This window comes from Micrasema longulum, unplaced genomic scaffold, assembly GCF_059751315.1.
Source record: "Micrasema longulum isolate JH-2025_06_02 unplaced genomic scaffold, ASM5975131v1 h1tg001251l, whole genome shotgun sequence".
Classification (NCBI taxonomy): domain Eukaryota; kingdom Metazoa; phylum Arthropoda; class Insecta; order Trichoptera; family Brachycentridae; genus Micrasema; species Micrasema longulum.
The window spans coordinates 752-19,776 of record NW_028278438.1 but is presented as its reverse complement, the minus strand read 5'-3'; the positions used below and the strand labels follow the sequence as shown (position 1 = coordinate 19,776).

At 29.0% G+C, this 19,025-nt stretch overlaps 1 protein-coding gene across 1 annotated transcript in view; it reads right to left on the bottom strand.

Annotated features, from left to right (window-relative positions):
* Positions 1–11,518, bottom strand: part of snu (ABC-type transporter snustorr) — an 81,307-nt gene extending 69,789 nt beyond the window's left edge. The window contains exon 1 of the mRNA XM_088234513.1: positions 11,156–11,518. The gene's annotated coding sequence lies outside the window, so the exon portion shown is untranslated. The remainder of the gene's footprint in view (positions 1–11,155) is intronic.
* Positions 11,519–19,025: the final 7,507 nt, after the last annotated feature.

Here is a 19,025-nt window from a genome sequence, read left to right as displayed (position 1 = left end):
AAACAACGTATTTTATTTTTTTAAGGTGAAGTATTTTTAATGGGCGTATAAATAAAGTTGACGTCAAAATTATCGTCATTTAAATTTAATCAATCGTATTGCGAACTCCTAAAAATCTACAAATACAAATATTCGCTATTTGATAAAAAGTCGACATTGTCAATCGACAGTGAAGTTTTCCGAAGGTACAAATATTATGTATGCACAAAAAGTTTAATATATAAATATTAACGACGGTCTATATTGACTGCCGCATCATAATTTATTATTTATAAAATAGAATGCACAAGACAGTTCTTTTGAATAAATAAAAATATGTTTTGTTGAATAGTGTGCCGGATTCCGATACTAAAATTGAAAAGTGAAAGCAATTTCGGACTATTATCCGCGTCTATTATATTATTGAGTACCTATTTTAAATTGAAAATCAAAGTGAAATTTTTGAAGAGGACATTTAAATGTTTGTACGACATTTTGCATTAATTTCTTATTTTGATTATTCTTAATACATATTTTAAATTGATGTTTTTCCTAGTTATGGCAATAAATATGCGTAAAATTTCTGGTTTTATCATCATGTTTTTAGCATCGGGTACATTGACTCTTAACGACTTTGAAATATAATTGGAAAGTTTAAGATGAGCGTCATTTGCATAGGTACTGTATAAGTACAATTAGCACTGTAGGCATTGCCATTTTGTTTCCTGTACGAAATTTCAACCGTGTGCAATAAACTTTGTAAGTGTTAATGTGTAATTTTATAATAAAATATAATACTTGCATTTCTTTAATATCAATCAATAAAAGAGTACGTAATTTTTTTTAGAAAGAGTCATTTAAAAAAAATAGAGCAAGTACACGTTTTAATACAATATTATGAACATAAAAAATGTCATTTATTTATTATTGTATTTTTTTTTACAATATACATAAGAGGTAAAACAGAGTATTTAAAAAATAAAGGATAATCATATTGCAATGAAATAGATATTAATATTAAAAATAGTAAACAAAAAAACCCACAAAAGTATGGCCTGTTCGTGGGTAAACAATAAATGTTTGTTTATGTTTATTAAACAATATTCTATTATCAAAGTCGTATTTAAAACTGCAACTAAAGTCAAAACAAATATTTAAAACAAACTGATTAATGCAAAAATAAAATACACAAGCAAGAAAAAAAAAAAAAAAAAGAAAGAAAAGAAAAAAAAAAAAAAAAAGAAAAAAAAGAAAAATAAAGAGGAATACACAAAAAAACTTTTGCACTATTGATATGTATTCAATTAAGTCAAAAACGCTGATTTTTAATGTTATTTTCAAAGATCTTTTAATCCTCGCTGGAATTTGGCATAAAAATGATGATAAGTCTCTTATTATGCCATCGCGTCATAAGCGTGACGCACGACGCCATGACGTCTGTTCATGATCGGCGAATTGATCGGAGGGAAAAGGAATTATTCACAATATGAAGTATAAAGTTCCTAACCACAAAGCCAATAATGCCTTTTGAATATTTTGTGGTTTCAGACAGATACTGAGATTAAATTTATACATTTAAATCCAAAACCACAAGATAATTTATATTATTAATTCATGTGCAAGCGTTTGATGTCAATTAATAACCATTGTTAAATTAATAATTATTGTAAAATCATGATATTTAAAAAATCTCTAAATATAAATTGTTGTGCGAACTCCCTCTCAAAACACGAGCATTCTGATTCATTAGAGAGGTAGACACGTAAGTATCAGTTTTCATACTAAGTCCCAGAGTGGATTAAAATAATGTAAATACCGTATTTTGCGGACGATAAGACGAACCCTAATGTTTGTTTGAATTTCCAGAGCAAAAAAGGACGCCTTATGGTCCGAAAAATACGGTATTTTACAATCACGCTGTTCTTAAAATAACGAGAAAACGTTTTGCTAATTAAATATATTTTTTTAACCTCCTTTATTGATTTAAAATCTGACATTCTATTTGGCATTGATGAGAAGTTGATGAGTAATTGATTGCTGATATATTTATTTATAAAAAAATGTTATTCAAATTAATCGGTTTGTCCCAGAACATATAATAATTTCTAAAAAATCTGTTACTAACAACTTATGACGTAGATAAAAAGATTTTCCTCTTACAGTGTCATTCGATGATTCAGAAAAGATGACTGCGTATATGAATTTTGAATTTTTAAACCTTTTTATGTACTTTGGATTATTTGGCAAGCAATTTAAAATATCATATCCTTTTTTGCTCACACAAATTTAAAATACACATTTAATCACGACATTCACAACCACAATACAAAAAAATCTTCATGTCTCTGAATTTCGCTCAACGTAAATCGGCAAAAAGTCTCTGAAAAATATTGGCCATTACTGCCTGATAAAGTAAACGAACTGATGAATAGCATAAAGTATCGTAATTAAAAAATATTATACAAGTATTTTTGATGGAGCTAATTATTAATGTAATTTAAATAGATAGTGTATAATACTGTGTAATTATGTTTCCCATATAACATATTCTTACTGTTTTGAATTGTTTTTACTAATGTTATGTATTGTCACAAAAATGTTTCCTTTTAATGTACGGTCCCAAACGATTTTTTTTATAACTCCCGGAAGTTTAATATTTGTTCATATAATATGTTTTATTACTATGAATCGAGTTGTGGTCCCGTGGCTAGTGTCTCGGACTCACGGCTCAAAGGTCCGTGGTTCAAATCCCACTCTACTCCAACTTAATTCTTATTTTCTAATAGTGAGTTATGTGCAACTCATTGAAAATGACCTTCCAAATGTAATATTTGGGTAAATCATGAGAACGCAAATATGTCTTTTTTCGTTAAAAAAAATGTAAAAATTTAACAAAAGATTATGCAAATACTTATATGATGATGCGAGTACAATAAGTATATGCTATAAAATATAAATATTACTAATACGGTAACAATAGAAAGATTACTAGTGATGAAGATTTTTTGTTGTTTTTATTTTATTAGTAATACGTTTTGAATTTTATTTATTTATTTGTATGACTTTTTGTAAATTGGCAAACCAGTTGTCAGGCGGTAATTTCTTCCATCCATTTAATAAAAATATACATACAAATGTAACTCAACGTGTGTGTAGCCTCTCCATTTTCTGAATGTGGTTAGGACATTGGTGAACCGAATAATTTATTTATTTATTTTATTTATTTATTTGTTTATAATGTTTTATTTCCAATGTCCACTCACATTGAACTAAAATTTCCCCTACCAACTAAAATGTCTACACTTGTTTCTATTCCCAATGCAGTGCCATTTACACCATTAAATGCAGAGGAAGTAACTATGATGATTATATAACTTAAAAATCACTAAAAATACTGTTCATTTTTTTATTATGAACAAATTTACATGTAAACAATATTTTTGTATTCCACTCAATAAATTAATAATAATTTTGATTCCCGTTAAATTTCCCGGATTTATGAAGATTAAAATGTAAATACTTAACAGATGTTTCCGATCTTTATTGATTTTCACACAAATAAACGTAGTATATAAATGTAGCAAACAAAAAATCCCTACTCCAGCAAAAATAGTGATGCGTGAAGAAATGTTGAAGAAGGTAATGAAATGAAATATTTACGATTCGGGAAATATCACTTTTTTAACATTTTTAAGTAATAAAGGCATATGAAATACGGTCCAGTAAAAAAATATTTTTTTTGCTAATTATTAGTAGCATAAAAAATATGTTTAAATTTAATTTAATTAATTTTGAATTCCCGCAAAAACGGTCATTCCATTGGTCACGCCCCTAATACGTCACGATTCATGTTTATTTGTTCCTGGCCATTAAAATTTGTTAAGACCATTATCACGAATCTTGATGTCACAACAACCAAGGTCAAACATGTCGCGTTTTTTTAACAACAAATTTAAACATTTCTATACAATATTTATATTTATTTCGAAAATACTATCGATTATTAATTTATTTATTTAAACGCCTTGCAGGCTTTTACATGTTTGACATATATTTATATATGAAGAACAGAGATATATTTTACACAAAAGTGGCAAAAAAATGGAAATGAAGTAATAATAAAAATAAAATAAAAATGTATACAAAATAATCTTACTTAAAGTACACACATACATATATTCCAGTAGAGAAAACAGAAGTTTATTTTCCTATCGGTTAATATTAAAAGAATCTTAAAATTAGAAGAATGTAAAAAAATAATAATTAAGAATACAGATATAAGTTAATAAAAGGTATACAATATAAAACAACATAGTATTATTTAAGTATTTAAATTTGAGGATAATAAATTGACACACTGCCTTTTAAAATTCAAAAGTGTTGTATTAAATATATCTATATCATTTGCGTATTCGTTTGCAAACACACGAATTCTCCTTATAGGCGAGTGTGCACTGCAGTTAGTTGTAGATACATTTATATAGAAGAGTTTATTAAATCGAGTAATCCGGCCGGGCACTCGCAAGTTAATTAGTTTCAACAGTTCAGAACAGCCACATATTGAATTTAATATTTTAAATAAAAATAACAAATCATTTAATTTTCTTCTAGTTTCCAATGTGTGTAAATTTGAATATTTATTTAAGTATGTATAATTAATATGTTCAACTGGAATACCTAATTTAAAATTAACGAAACGTAAACATTTACGTTGAATTCTTTCGATGTTATTTATATGCACTTTATAATATGGTGACCATATAACCAAGTTGTATTCAAGTTGGCTACGTACTAAAGCAATATATAAAATTTTCATTACATAGATTGAGTCAAAGTCTCTAATCTATAATTATTCTAAATTCATTTTATATATTTTTATCGCTATTGGTAGTATGTGATATTTCACATACCTGTTCTAGACTGACTTTTTCCCAATATACTAGGCATGTGACTAAAAAGATAGCCAAGAAGGTTTCTCTTATGGGACGAATTAGAAGATATTATATGAATGCGGATTCCTGCAAAAAAATATCCAACTAATTGATTATCCCCCATAAGAATTATCCTTTTGTTTGGCTATTAAAGAAGAAAAAAGAAACTTACTGTTTAACAAAATAAGGCTTTGAAAATAATTTTAAAAAATAGTGATACACAAATGTTTAATTAATGCTATAAAAAAAAGGTCCGACATTACAATAATTTATATTTTTAAAAATAATGTTTTGTATTTACATAATAATGAACCAATAGGTTATTCCTCGAATATCAAACACGAAATAAAAATAAACAGAGGCTTTCCATTTCAGAAAAAGGCAAAATCACAGAATTCGTTGATGCACCGAGCTGTACATAATATTATGAATAAATAAATATTAGTAGAAATAAGAGAAGTAGTAAAAAACATTATTTGATTTCAATTTAAAAAAAAATCTCTTCAGCAAATAACTTAGTTTTTAAAAAGCGTACTGATAATTATTATAATATATTGTAATTTACCGATGAAATTATATTTATGTAACACAATTTTCGATCATTGATGTTTATTATACTATTTGTTGTTGAAAATTTAATAAAGACATGTAAAATTACAGATGTTTATTCGCGTTTTTCTTATTTTTGTTTTATTTTATTTGGATTCGGTGCCGAGGTTAGAGCCTTGGTCCAAATATTGCCTTTCATACTATAGTATTATTGTTTGAATCAATTCTTACATTTAATACTCGTATTTTGATGTCACGAGTCCATTCTATTAACAATGTGCGATTGTTTTAACAATTGACTTTGTTTTTGTAAAAAAAAATATATAACATGTATATTGTTTATAAAATAAATATGATGTTATGTTGCAAATAGAAAAGCATCTTTTAAAAATAATTTTATTACAAAAGAGATGAAAAAGATTTTCGAGAGGCAAATATGAAATGTAGGCATCTATAGGGTAAGACTTTTAAATGCCTTATAAACTCTTTATAGGACACATGGGAATTTTTGTGTTGATTTACGTCTTAAAAACCTGCAAAAAAAAACTTTCAAGATAATTTTATCGCACCGAAAAAAATATTTTCAAGAAAAGAGTTAAGGACTGGATTTTCCTTAGTGGAAGGGATTTGAGTAGAAAACTCCCTGATGATTTTCCAAATGCTTCAGTTTACTGTATACCATATTAATGTGTCATATAGGTATATATTTAAAAAAATATTTTTTTATAATTATTTTTTATGTTTCAAATCCTATATTTGTGGTGATATACTCATGTGTCTGTGTCATATAATTGCTCGTCCCATCTCAACACAGGACTTTTAGTCCCATGGAGTTGGGACTTATTGTCTCAAATAATGTACAATAACCCTATGTATGTAAATAAATAAATCAATAAACCTATTGCATTTGAAAAAGCAAAGTTGAATACTAGTAAATTAGTATACACTATTACGATGCCATTGTGAGATAAAACTTATTATTAATACGAAATAATAAAAATGAAATACCTCAAAAAATTTTGTAGTATATTTATGTACCACTTTGTTCTAAGTTTGACAGTACATTTTTTTCAATTTTAAAGAATAATAACAATGGTAGCTGCCAGCTAATGTAGTATTTATGGTGACGAGTTACGTAGAAACAAATATACAAAAAGGAAATATAAGTCTTCTATACAATTAACGGATAAAATAGTTAAACTTGAATATTTAAACTTGGAATTTTTTCATTAACTTGCATCTTTTGTACATAAAAAACTAGGAAAAAGGTATTTTGATTAAACTGATAACAGAAATATAAAAAAAAGCTATGATTTGATTTCACCTTTTAAACGTCAGTTAGTTCACTTTGCCTGCAATGGGTTTATATATGTTGGATGTAGGCATCGACATAGCAATACATGTAAATATGCCCTGCGCCCGGAAAAATTATGACACTCATGCCCAAACGCTGTCGTTCCGAACGCTTTATTAGTCGTTCTTCGACCTCCAGCCAGGCGTGACGTTTAGAATCGAAACCAAAACGCCTGTTTGCGTCATGAAAGTGTGTAAAAACCTTTCGTATAAACATTGTAAAAGGGAATCTGTAACTTTTCATTATTTCGAAATATTTGTTCATGAGTGATTAACAAAGCTTAAAACAATTAATATTCAAAAATTAGTATATTTTTTTGTGAACCTTAATCTACGGCTAGCGGCGCAATTGCGAAGCTTTTCTTAGTTACAAGGCTGCACTGATAGAAATACGTTTTTAAAATATAATAAACGGGTGTTAATATTATTTTTGAATTTAATTATTATTTAAGAAATAAATCGGTCAAAATTATAAGGAATTCAAGGGTAGAATCAGATTGAGATCCACCAAAAACGAATGTTGATTGTTAAAGTAAAAATACAAACTTTTTTATGTACTAAAAATGAGTTCCTCCAATTTTTGGTAGCATATGCATGATCTTTGAGTGCAGCTGTGGTGTAAATAAACAAACTTGGTAATGATGTGCTTGTTTGCGTGTCACTGACTGATCGGCTATTTATTTAATTTAAATTGTCGAGGGCATCACAATATTTGGTATTTCTTAAATGCATCTGCTTTAAGAATAACGCATAAATTAAAAATATACATATCAGTGGACAGAGCTGCTAATTTGCGTCATATCTAGTAATTTCTATAGCCTAACATAACCTAACAATGTGTGGTTATTCTTGAAAATCAATATTTCTTAGACTACCGTCCGTTGTTTAGGATAATATTCCACGATTACAAGTTATATCAATTACACGTTAGGTAATGTCCAATGTTTCTTAATGCAAATAACCACACATGTAATGTTAATTACTTCAGATTATTATATTATGCTTATTTACAAATCCGCGCAAATGGCGGGACACACGCAATCCTAGGTAATTCTTAGTTCCGAGGTGTTGCGAAATTTAACCAACAGAGGTTACCTTGTCACTCTTTAAAGCGGTGTTCTAGAGTTTTAATTTAAACCAGAGGTCCTTAAACTTTTTGTCTCGTAGACCGTTTGCCGGTTTTTTTAAAACATTTTTTGGTAGATACGAGTTATAAAAGTGTGCTCTATGGTCGCGAGACCGTTCATAATAGCAGACCAGGGCCCCGATTACAATGGGAAGTTAACAGAGTTATCTTCAACTGTCTATAAAAAAAACGATATTTGTGTACGAAATTGAGAATGTTTGCACAAACATTAAAAGTATCTTCGTCGGTAACTTATAATTAAACACGTTTAGAAGAAAAAATGTACGCATATTCTGTAATGTAATATATTATTAATATTAAATATTACCGACATACAGGTAGTTAAGTTAATTTAATCTTTTATTATAATTATTAAATTGTGATAATTTCCATAGCGCCATTTTTGTGAAAATCACCTCAAGGGCGCTGTAATAAATTAATATCCCAATACGTCTTGCAGCTACAGAGCGCATTCACGATTGGAATGCTAGTTCCTCGTCTCCAATTATGATATATAGGAGCTAGATTACAGCACGTCTTGCAGCTACAAAACGCATGAACAGTGAGAATTCTAGTCTCTATTTACATATTTTTTATTTGACAATGAAGTTTAGAGTTTTAGTTATATTTTAAAAAACAAAATAAATAAATAAATTTACAAAAATAGGAGATACTGATCGCATGGACGGTTGGAATTTAAATTTAGTAGTTTAAAGTGGCTTACTATTAAATTGTTTTACTCAAAAACACCAAGTGTTTCCAGGATTTACAAAAATTGAAAATGGCAAGAAAAGTGATTCATTCATCAGTTGATTTTGTAAAGTGAGTTTGTGAGTTAGATTATAGTGTTATTTTTTTAATTAGGGAAAACCCGAAAATTTTATTGATTTTGTAATTTTTTTTATTTATTCCAATAAAAGCTCTGTTACTTCATAAAAATTAAAAATCGATAATCGTTTAATAATTATTTGCATGTTAGTGTATTTATTGTCCCAACGAAGATAAAAAATCCAAACGGAATGATAAACAATATTATTTTGTGTAATGTAATTTATTTTGCATTTAATGTCAGCCAAACAAATTAAAAAGTACATCATGACGCCGATCAATCTACACTCGATATTCTTTTGCGGAATTTTCACCTGAGAGTAGCCGATAAACATATTTTAAATAAATACAAAGTAATTGAATAAATCGTCGCGTTGGGGAAACAAGGTTCTACAAAAAAATAGGTTTTTTTTCGTTTAACTTTTATATGGAAAGACGAAATCAAATCAAATTCAGACAATATTAAAAAAAAAACATATTGGATAAAATGTCTTCATTTCAAACTTACATGTGTGAAAGAAATAATGAATCTACATAGAACCTTGTTTCCTCAATGCTACGAAATGTCAATCTACCCCAATTTTACCATGCCGTGTGTATTGGATGATACGTGTAAAATGAGGCATTCATTGAAGTATTTATTTGTTAACCTATTTACGCATACTTATATAATATATATACGTAACATCGACAAGCAATTAATTGATTTATTTTAATGACGTATTTTTTTAATGATACTCTAATTATTGATTATAACATTCACTATATCCGCGTTACCATTTTGATGACTAGGCGGAAGCAAATAAAATGCTTAATAAAAACAATTTACTGTATTTGAAATAATTATGTTTATATGAGTATTTACGTTGTAAGCAAATTCAAAAGTATTGATTTAAATAATGCAATTATTGTTTTTTTGTTTTAAAGACCTTTCAGAATAATAATTTCTTGGAGAAAATTTATTTGGAAGACGAATTAAAAAGTAAAATGTATTTTTTTCAAACAGAAAATCTTACTTATCTTACAGTTGTAGTGGTTTCACACAAATAAAAAGCATACATACTTAATGAACAATATCTAAAATAACGATTTGTGATTATTATACCAATGTCAAATGTATTGTTTATTGTTTGTGAACCATAATACTAAGTAAATGAATACTTGATAGTTTTACATTATATAATTTGTATTACTTTTTTACCGGCAGATTACGCTTCTTGAAATTTAGATTAAACTTAGTGATGTACATAGGCGATTATATACCTAAAGATGAAGAATTTAAGTCAAACTCAATGTAGTGATTTAAATTAATTTTTTTTTTTAAAAATAAGTGTTTGAAGCGAAATCCATATTCTTTGGTTTTTGTAAAGAAATACCTTCAGTAAATTTTTAAATATTCGGAGAAATGAGTGCCATATTTTATTGCTTTTGAAATAATACACCGAATTGGAATCATATTAAAAGCTTACTTAAACATGTCCAGCCAAGTCAATTGCACTATTAAATTAAAATTAAGAACCTTGTCTTAATTTTTTTTCGTGTAACGATCTGGATATTTAGCAATCCGGATGACAAGATTTCGAATAAATGGAGTTTTTCTGTATAAGCATTTTAAATTTCAGATTATTTTGTTTTATTTTTCTTAAACTCTTGCTTAAATTATGCCTTCAACAATAGTTTTGTTAGAAAAATCGATAAAATATTTTCGTCTCATTTCTTTTTAATGGAATTAATTTTTTTTTTAAGTTCATATCGGCCATTCGAGGGCATTAAATTTTTTCTTTAAACATATTCTAAAAAGAAAATATTTACAACAAAGATATTTTTATTAAATAAATAAAAAAACATGATTCCATTGAAAAAGGATTTAACTAGCATATTTCAAGGAATTTATTATTTTAAAACTGTTATTAAAAGTGCAATTTAATTGAGAGTTTATGGAAAATAAAACAAAATTTACGTGATTTAAAATGCTTTTAAATGCTAAAAAAAAAATTGCCGTGATTATTATTTTTTTTTCTTTAAATCATTAAATTATTGTTAGTACCATTATTTAAAAGTAATTATATGTACTTCAGTTAAAAAAAAAAATTATGTTTATTTCTTTATCAGGTACACCTAAGAAAATAAGTTTGAAAGAACGGTGTTTTAAAATAGCAAAATATTATGATTTTCTTATTTTGTATAAGACTGAAGCCTTATTTCGTAATGCAATCATATATTTAATCCTTAAAAACATCTTTCCAAATATCGACCATTGTTGTTGATCTTAATATATTTTAAAAAATTGAGTCGCACTGGTGTATTTTATTAAAATACGAGTATATATGTTACGTGAAAAAATACTAAAACATAATTAAATCATGATTTAAATAAATATTTAATATACCTTATTCCTCCTTGATTGTCGATTATAAATCCAAAGATTATTAAGCACTTAATCGAAATAAAGCACCGATTTCAATTATTAAATAAAAATATCACAGAAATACAGCCTTAGTTAACTAATCAATACTTCAAATCACTTAATAGAAAAATTCATTTTATAAGTAATTTTTTTCCAAGCACTTCTCTTAAACATAGGTTTTCTGTAAAAGCTGCTGTCACAAGAAAGATTGCTACAAGACTTTGTACAAGGATAACTTTCATCAATCGATCGTTTCTACATTCGCGTCAAGCGCACATTCGTAATCGTGTATATCCGCGTAACCTGTGACGAACGACTGTCGACTGCGAAGTGATTTTCACGAATGTCTTGAGTAGTGTTGCAATTAATCGGTAACGAATGCCAAACAGCTCTATTTTGATGATCGAATAACTCAGTTATTTTGATAACCGGATGCAATTTTTTAGTTTTCCTTTAATTTATTTACGGACGTATGCAATATAAAAAATAGCGCAGCTTAGAAAAATTAAATACTATTAAGTACGATGATTTCTTAAATTAATTGATCCCACAGAATTTTTTTCTTTCCCTTTTCATATTTGTATCTTGGTGAAGATATCTGATGCAAAGAAAATATTTTTAAAAAATATTAAAAATTTCTTTTTTTTTGTTTTTTGTTAAAATGTAAATAAAAAACAAAAACAAAACATGTCGACGCAGATGAATTCTATTTGATACTTTTTTGTTAATAAAAATATCAAATTCAGTTCAGTTTTGGGAAAGGCATAACGGGAATACGAGTCCTCGATTGTGTCGCTTTAAGTTAAGCATAATCCGTCTGACGTGCAGTTGTCTTTTTTGCACAGTATTCGGGGAGGCATCTGCAAAAGGGTTACAAAAAAAATAATTAAAATACCTATTCAACCAACCGATCTGCCTCCGTATATTCTCTTAAGCTGTTGGGAAAAATGTATTGGTTATTGAAAACTGGTTGTAAAGTATTCAATTCGATTTCCATCAATCGATTGCGCGCATCGCAATCTTGTCTCATGTCTCATCACTTCATAGTGTGGCAACTCGGTCAAGGCTCGGAAAGATTTCGCAAAAGCCCAACAAGATGGTAAAACCCGCCTTATGCGAATTACCAACCTTACCCACGCGTCATTTCACCGGCCAGGGTACGAGAATTGCGTAGAGGCTATTATTACGTGACAGTCGGATTCGAGGTTAAGGTGGTGTTGTGATTTCGCCGGTGGGCAAAACTATTGGTCAATGCGTTGACGGAGGAATTTCGTCAATAGAGTTATATTGTTTGCAGTCAATATTAAATAAGTATGGAAAATTAACTAACGCGAAAGATGGGAAACAAATATTTTCACCACGTAAGACTTTTTCTGCAACACTCCTTCCCTCCACAGACTCTAAAACCGTTTGCTAAAAAAATGCTGTAAGAGAAAAACAGTCAATTGAAAATCTTGACACTTTGTTCCTGACAGAACTTTGAATTAGTTCCAATAATGGATAAATGATAAATGACCATTGCAGGTAAAGTAAACCTTCTCACAAAATGGTCCAGCTTTTAAATTCAAGTTTTAACTTTGCTATCTTTTTACCTATTTTTTTCAATAAGCTATTAAGACATTTAGTCAGATGGTTTTTGCGTAAGGAACCAGGAAAAAAAGGTTTGAGGATTATCCTTTAATACAAAAATGTAATATAAGCAACTAACAGCAATAACACGCCACGGGCTAATAGAGTTACCCATGCGGACAAAAAACATTAGGTATATGATTATCAACCACGAAATTAGCTACAGTTTAAAGTAATACAACGGGCGGGTAGATTTTGATAAAAAAAATTAACATGCATAATTTTATGAGACTATATTAATTAATAAATTAAAAAAAAAAAAACAAAGGCAAAGTGGTGAATGTTACGGTTAATGTAAAGAGGCTACTTAAACCAGCCAATAACAGGTCATAAGCCTTGTAAACGCCTGGACTTTTATATTTCCTTCTCTAAAATGTTCACCATCTATGCTATAATTATTTGAATTAATACAAATGTTGCAAAAACTAACTTTCGATTAAAATCATTACGCACTTTACACTTTCATTCATATTTTTTCTTTTCACAGGTGGGAAATAAATTATTTTTCTCTGTAAGTGTCTATGTACAAGGGGCAATTCGTTTTATTTTTTCACTTAATTTAAAATAAAATGAATTGCCAAAACTTCAAAAAAATTAGTCGCATAAATGATTTCACAAGTAAAACCCGGGTTTACTTAAATATCATGAGGTGATTTTATAAGGGGATAAATGTCTTGCCTTGATGTGATTTTCACGAAAATGGGGCTCTGGGGAAAAAATAGGGTTTTGATTTTTGATATTTTTTGTAGACTTGGTGACACTTCGGACCCCGATAAAAACTATACAAGCATTTACTAAAAATGTAACTTTTACACTGGTTTAAAGAAACCTTGTAATTATATCGCAAAGCCAATGTTGTTTGAATAATATTTTTACTTTCGTAATAATTTGTTTCATAATAAAGTACCTCATTTACTTTTCTTTGAGATGTCCTTTATCGTCACATTGAATTATTAAAATATGAGAACAGGAAGTAAAAAAATATATGTTAACAATAATAAGTAAATTACTATACGACGTTGGATACCAATCTTTTTATCTCATTACATACCTTGAGGTATTAAAAAAATATTAACCAAGTATCTAATCCCTTTTTGCATCGAATGATGCCAAGGGCACTGTATGAATTTATTGCAAGAAGTCTGAATGAATTAACAATATTTTGACTATGTCCAAATATTTGTAAACAGGTATTGGATTTAACCTTCTAAAAAGTCATTAAAACACACTTAGAATTACAACTGATAAATTTAATATAAAAAAATGTGTTTACGTTATTATGATTTATCCATACAAAATTAATTTTTGGGCCCATTTTCAACTAGTTGTAAATAACTCGCTAATAGAAAATAGCAAATAAGTTATGGTAGCGGAGTCCGAACTTCGATCCGTAAGTGTGTGACACTAGCCACTGGACCAAATCCGATTGTGTGAAATTGACTATGAATGTAAATGGACTACTTAAACCAGCCAATGACAGATAAAAAAATCCTGTAAATGCCTATGCTTCCATATTCCCCTTTTAAAAATATTTGCCCTGTCTGTTATTTCAATGTGAAATAATCCCTTGGGGGGTAGAATCTAGCTATGTCTACAATTATTTCGATTTACTTAAAATATTGTTGAAATGTATCCCTTAACGTTGCCATTTGCCAAGATCGACATAAAATAATAGTTTTGAAAAGTGATTTAACCTGTAATATTTAAATTTATTTATCAATTTATTAAGTTGGCTTTTATTATTAAGCAGAAATAGAGGAAGACCGAGAAAGACATGGAATGACCAAATCCAACAAATACTTTTTTTAATTATTATTTTTTTATTTTTTTTATTGGGGATATCAACAGTAATGCATGTAACACAAATATAACAAATCAAATATACAGAGAATAAATCCAATGACAGATATCCACAGAAATACATGAAATACACGTACAATACATACTAGTGTGTTTGTGTGAGTGTAAGTGAGTGAGAGGGTGGGTGAGTGGGTGTTATATTGAAATGAGGGTGGACATGTGTGTAAATATTGCCCAAGTTTCAAGTGTCGAAAATATAAATATATGTATATAAAATATAAAGAATTAGAGACAAAATAAACTAACATAAAATAAGATAAAATAAAACTTCATTATTTACACTAAGTATAAGACAAAAAAGTATGTTTTAAGACGCGCATTTTAAATGTTATTTTTTTACCATCAAATGGATCAATAAAGGAAAAGTTCAAATTATATTCACGAGCAAAACGTATAAGTGGAGAGTTCTGGGCATAGTTCGTACGAACTGCTGGCACATGAAATAGAGAGCTCGACGTGTGACGGGTGCGGTAGCCGACAGATCTTGAAGATGGACATGTCAAAAGTCGGAATAATCGGCGCGCGTGCATGACAAGATGTATGAATGTAGAAGAAGCGATATCTGTATGCAAAGATAGAGTGATGTGGCGTTCTCTCTCTGCCTATCCCTTCGGGGAAACGGTGTGATGGTTTGTTGTTGTTGTAAGTTGGCTTTTATTGAGAAGAACTCAAGTTAGGTTAAAAACAACCCAATAAAGCAGAACAATTGCCTGATTTTATCAAAAAATAAATTTAATTATTTGATTTAAGATAATATTTCTATATTTCATTGTCCCTAGACCTTCATGTATCAAATGACTAAAAATACGCCAGGCCTGTGCAGTGCCCTACGCACCGTTGAATGCAAACAGGAAAACAGTGATGATGATGAATGATTTAATGATTATAAACAATTAACCAATGTCAACACAATATTTAGGTCAATAAAACACAAATAAAATGGTATTCTTCTATCGAACAAAATAAGATCAACGTTCATTGTATTTTTTATTGTTTGAGTAATCATTTTTTCACGGATATTATACTTCCTTCTTATGTACTGTAAAATAGAGGAAGTGTAACTAATTGACATTCAATCAATCGTGTCATCAAATTCAATATAATATAAACATTGTTTCAATCATAATATTGAAATTATAATACATAGTACTGTGTTTAAATATTCATGAAAAAGTATTAAATTTAACTGTAAAAATATCAATTTTAACAAAAGAGATGATTGATCTAAAAAAAATTCATCACTATCATTCCCTTTCAGCACCCAATGGTTAGTTAAAAATATATATTCATTTATTTAAAAACAAAAGTACCTTAAGAATATTTAGATCGCACCAAACGAATAATAAATAATCGGCGCGTTTCTAATACGAATGAAAAAAAAACGTAAAATTATCAAATAAAATCAAGTAAATACAAATAATAAGAATTTAAAAAACAATAGCCAATTTAAAAAAGATAATAAATTTATTCCATTTCTAATTTCAGATTCAGTTTTTATAATTATTGGACGCGTTGTAGAGAAGTTTTTTTCATAAGAATTTTTTTTTTCTTGATCCAAATAAAACCGTGTTTTCCCTTCGCTGCTTGTTTTGTCTTCCAGAAGATTTTTTTTTGTTGAAATAAATTCGTTGACGTAAATTTTTCTCTCTTTATTTCCTCCGATTATTCCGTTGTTCCACTATACGGGAACCTTTTGTCTTTCTTCTTGATTTTTAACTCAACTATTATTATGCCGTTCTTATTTTATTTTTCGATTTGTTGTGTTTTATTTTTTCTATTTTATTTTTCGTGAAATTTTGTTCTACTATTTTCTCATGGTTTGTAGTGTGTTCGTCAAAAATGACTGAATTTTCGTCGAATTTCCTGTAGTTAAGATATTACTAGATTTTTTTGTTTATTTTTGAACTAAAGGAAATTCGCCTCCCTTTTTACTTCGTAAATAATCTTTTTATTTTCCTGAGATATTTTAACAAGATCTTCATATTGTTGGCTGATAAATTGTACTGTGATTTTTAGTTCTAATATTGCCGCCTTAAGGTAATCTAATATATTTATTATTTGGAAGACGTCCTCTAGTAGTATTTTCTCACCTTCACGAGTCGACTGGCCAATAGTAACAGTGGTGATTGCAGGCAACTGTAAAAGGTCTGAGTGCGTGCGAGTGGTGTGTGCGTTGGGCCCGAGCGTTGTGACAATATTATTGGTGCAATTTTTGCATACACATGTCTCTTTCGCGGTGCAGAGAAGTTTTTCGTCCCATACGCGTGTAGTGAAAAATAATTGCGCACTTTCCTTCACTGTAAATAATCATTAATATGGTACCAGTCGTAAGCTATCTCCTGTCTCTGTCCTGCTCAGTTAATCGGGCGTATAGTGAAACAATAAACAAAGGTGACGCGTACGCGAAAGAGATCGACATACTGAATAGAATTTAGAGTAGACCGATACAAAAAATCCGTGTTTTTTACTATACAACTTGTTTTGCTTGTCAAAGTCGGCGTGATATGACGTGACAATACTAGTTTCCTCCGCTGGTCATTCCTTTTCCTTCGGGGACAAATTTTTAGCTTGGATTTGTATGAAATGTTATCTCTTTATATTATATCTCAATGGACTTATCAGGAATGTGTTTGCTCGACTCAGGCACTGCATTGGTAAACCGAACGTAATGTATTTCGACCATCTGTTATACGAAGATAAGGTGAGTCCTACGCTTCAAGTGCCAGTCCAGAAGCAGTGAAATATTTAAGTTTTAAAAACCTTTAAAACTCAGGAATCAAACCCAGAACCTGAAAAACGGTAGGCGAACGCGACAGCCACTTTACAATGAAAGAGATGATTTTTTTACGCATTATAGATAATTACCATTAGCGTGACTCTGTTTTACTGTTTTATTTAATTATTTCTTATGGCAGCTAGGACCATTCAAAAACCCAAAAAAGCGCTCAATTTTTCTTTTTAGCCTTCTTTAGACGGAAAATATTTGTTATTCTGGGACGCAAAAGCGGGAAAACGAAACCTCGATTTTGTCAATTTTAGTTAAGAGATAATCAGTTTAACGTATTTTTATCTTTTTTACACGGTATCGGGAAGATATTTGCGAGAAAGCGACAGAAAAACAATGTTCATATACCTATTCATAAACCTGCTATGCCTTCACATATTTTCTTAAATACCTAGGTTTATGGACCCGTCACAATTAATTTAAACAGGCACCAGTGACGCCTGGAGCTTACTTTGCTCTGACCTCCAGCATTAAAAAAACGCAATGAATAAATATTTTCTTAATAGTGTGAATCATAAATAATTTACCTATACATCTATTTTCAACATTTGCGTAGAGAAATGAACATTTTTCATGCCAAGGATGTCTGGTTCAATGTCAATGTGGTAGTGATTATAATATTATTTAAAACGTTAAAACTAGAGCTAATATATTGCAACGCGTACATATTTAAAAATAATAAGACATTTTTGTATGTAATTTTAAAACATAGGTTCCGGTGGCGGTATCGCCCCTCAGTGGGCGCTGGAGCCTTCCGTCGGGGCGGTAACGACTCCGAGGCAAATGGGGAGTTAAGGGAGTTAAGATCGGTGGCCGTGACCTTAGTTCTTCTTTTTTCTCGGATATTTGTTTCTTACTGTATGTAAATGTTTAATTTTAATTTTTATAATGATTTGTTTTAATTTATTTATATTATATAATTAACTGTTCAAATTTAATTTTATTTATTTATTTATAAATCATATAACACAAAGTATTTTACAAGTATAATACGTTGAATTACATTCTCAGGAGTTACAACAACTCAATTCGGAACATAAATAATATTAACATTAAGAAAATAACACATATTGAGAACAACAAAAAAACAAAGCAAGTCTATTTTATTTCAGTTTTATTACATATTATTACCATACGTAATGTTATGTAAATATTATTCTGTACCAAAATGAGTTTGTAGTAACTCCTGGGAGTACAAAAAAAAAGTATGATTAAATTTAAAAAAAAACATTGTATAAGAAATTACCAAGAAAATACTTACAAAATACTGTTTTTATGAATTAACATTTTATTTATAATAATAATATTAATGTTTGGATAATTTATAAAGCGCCATTTTTGTGAAAATCACCTGTAACTATCCAAATCATATTGTTACTGCGTAATTAAGCATTAAAACCTTTAAATAAACATTTTGCGTTGCCTAGTAAGTGAATTGGTTTGGCCGGACGAATCTAACCCACATAATAAAGGTTTCAGCTCTTCTACTTCACAAAAGTAAACAAATGGAAGAGTTGAGGAAATGTGGATGTTTAAACATAGGCAGAATGGTGAATGTTACACAGTGTGTAAAGCTGT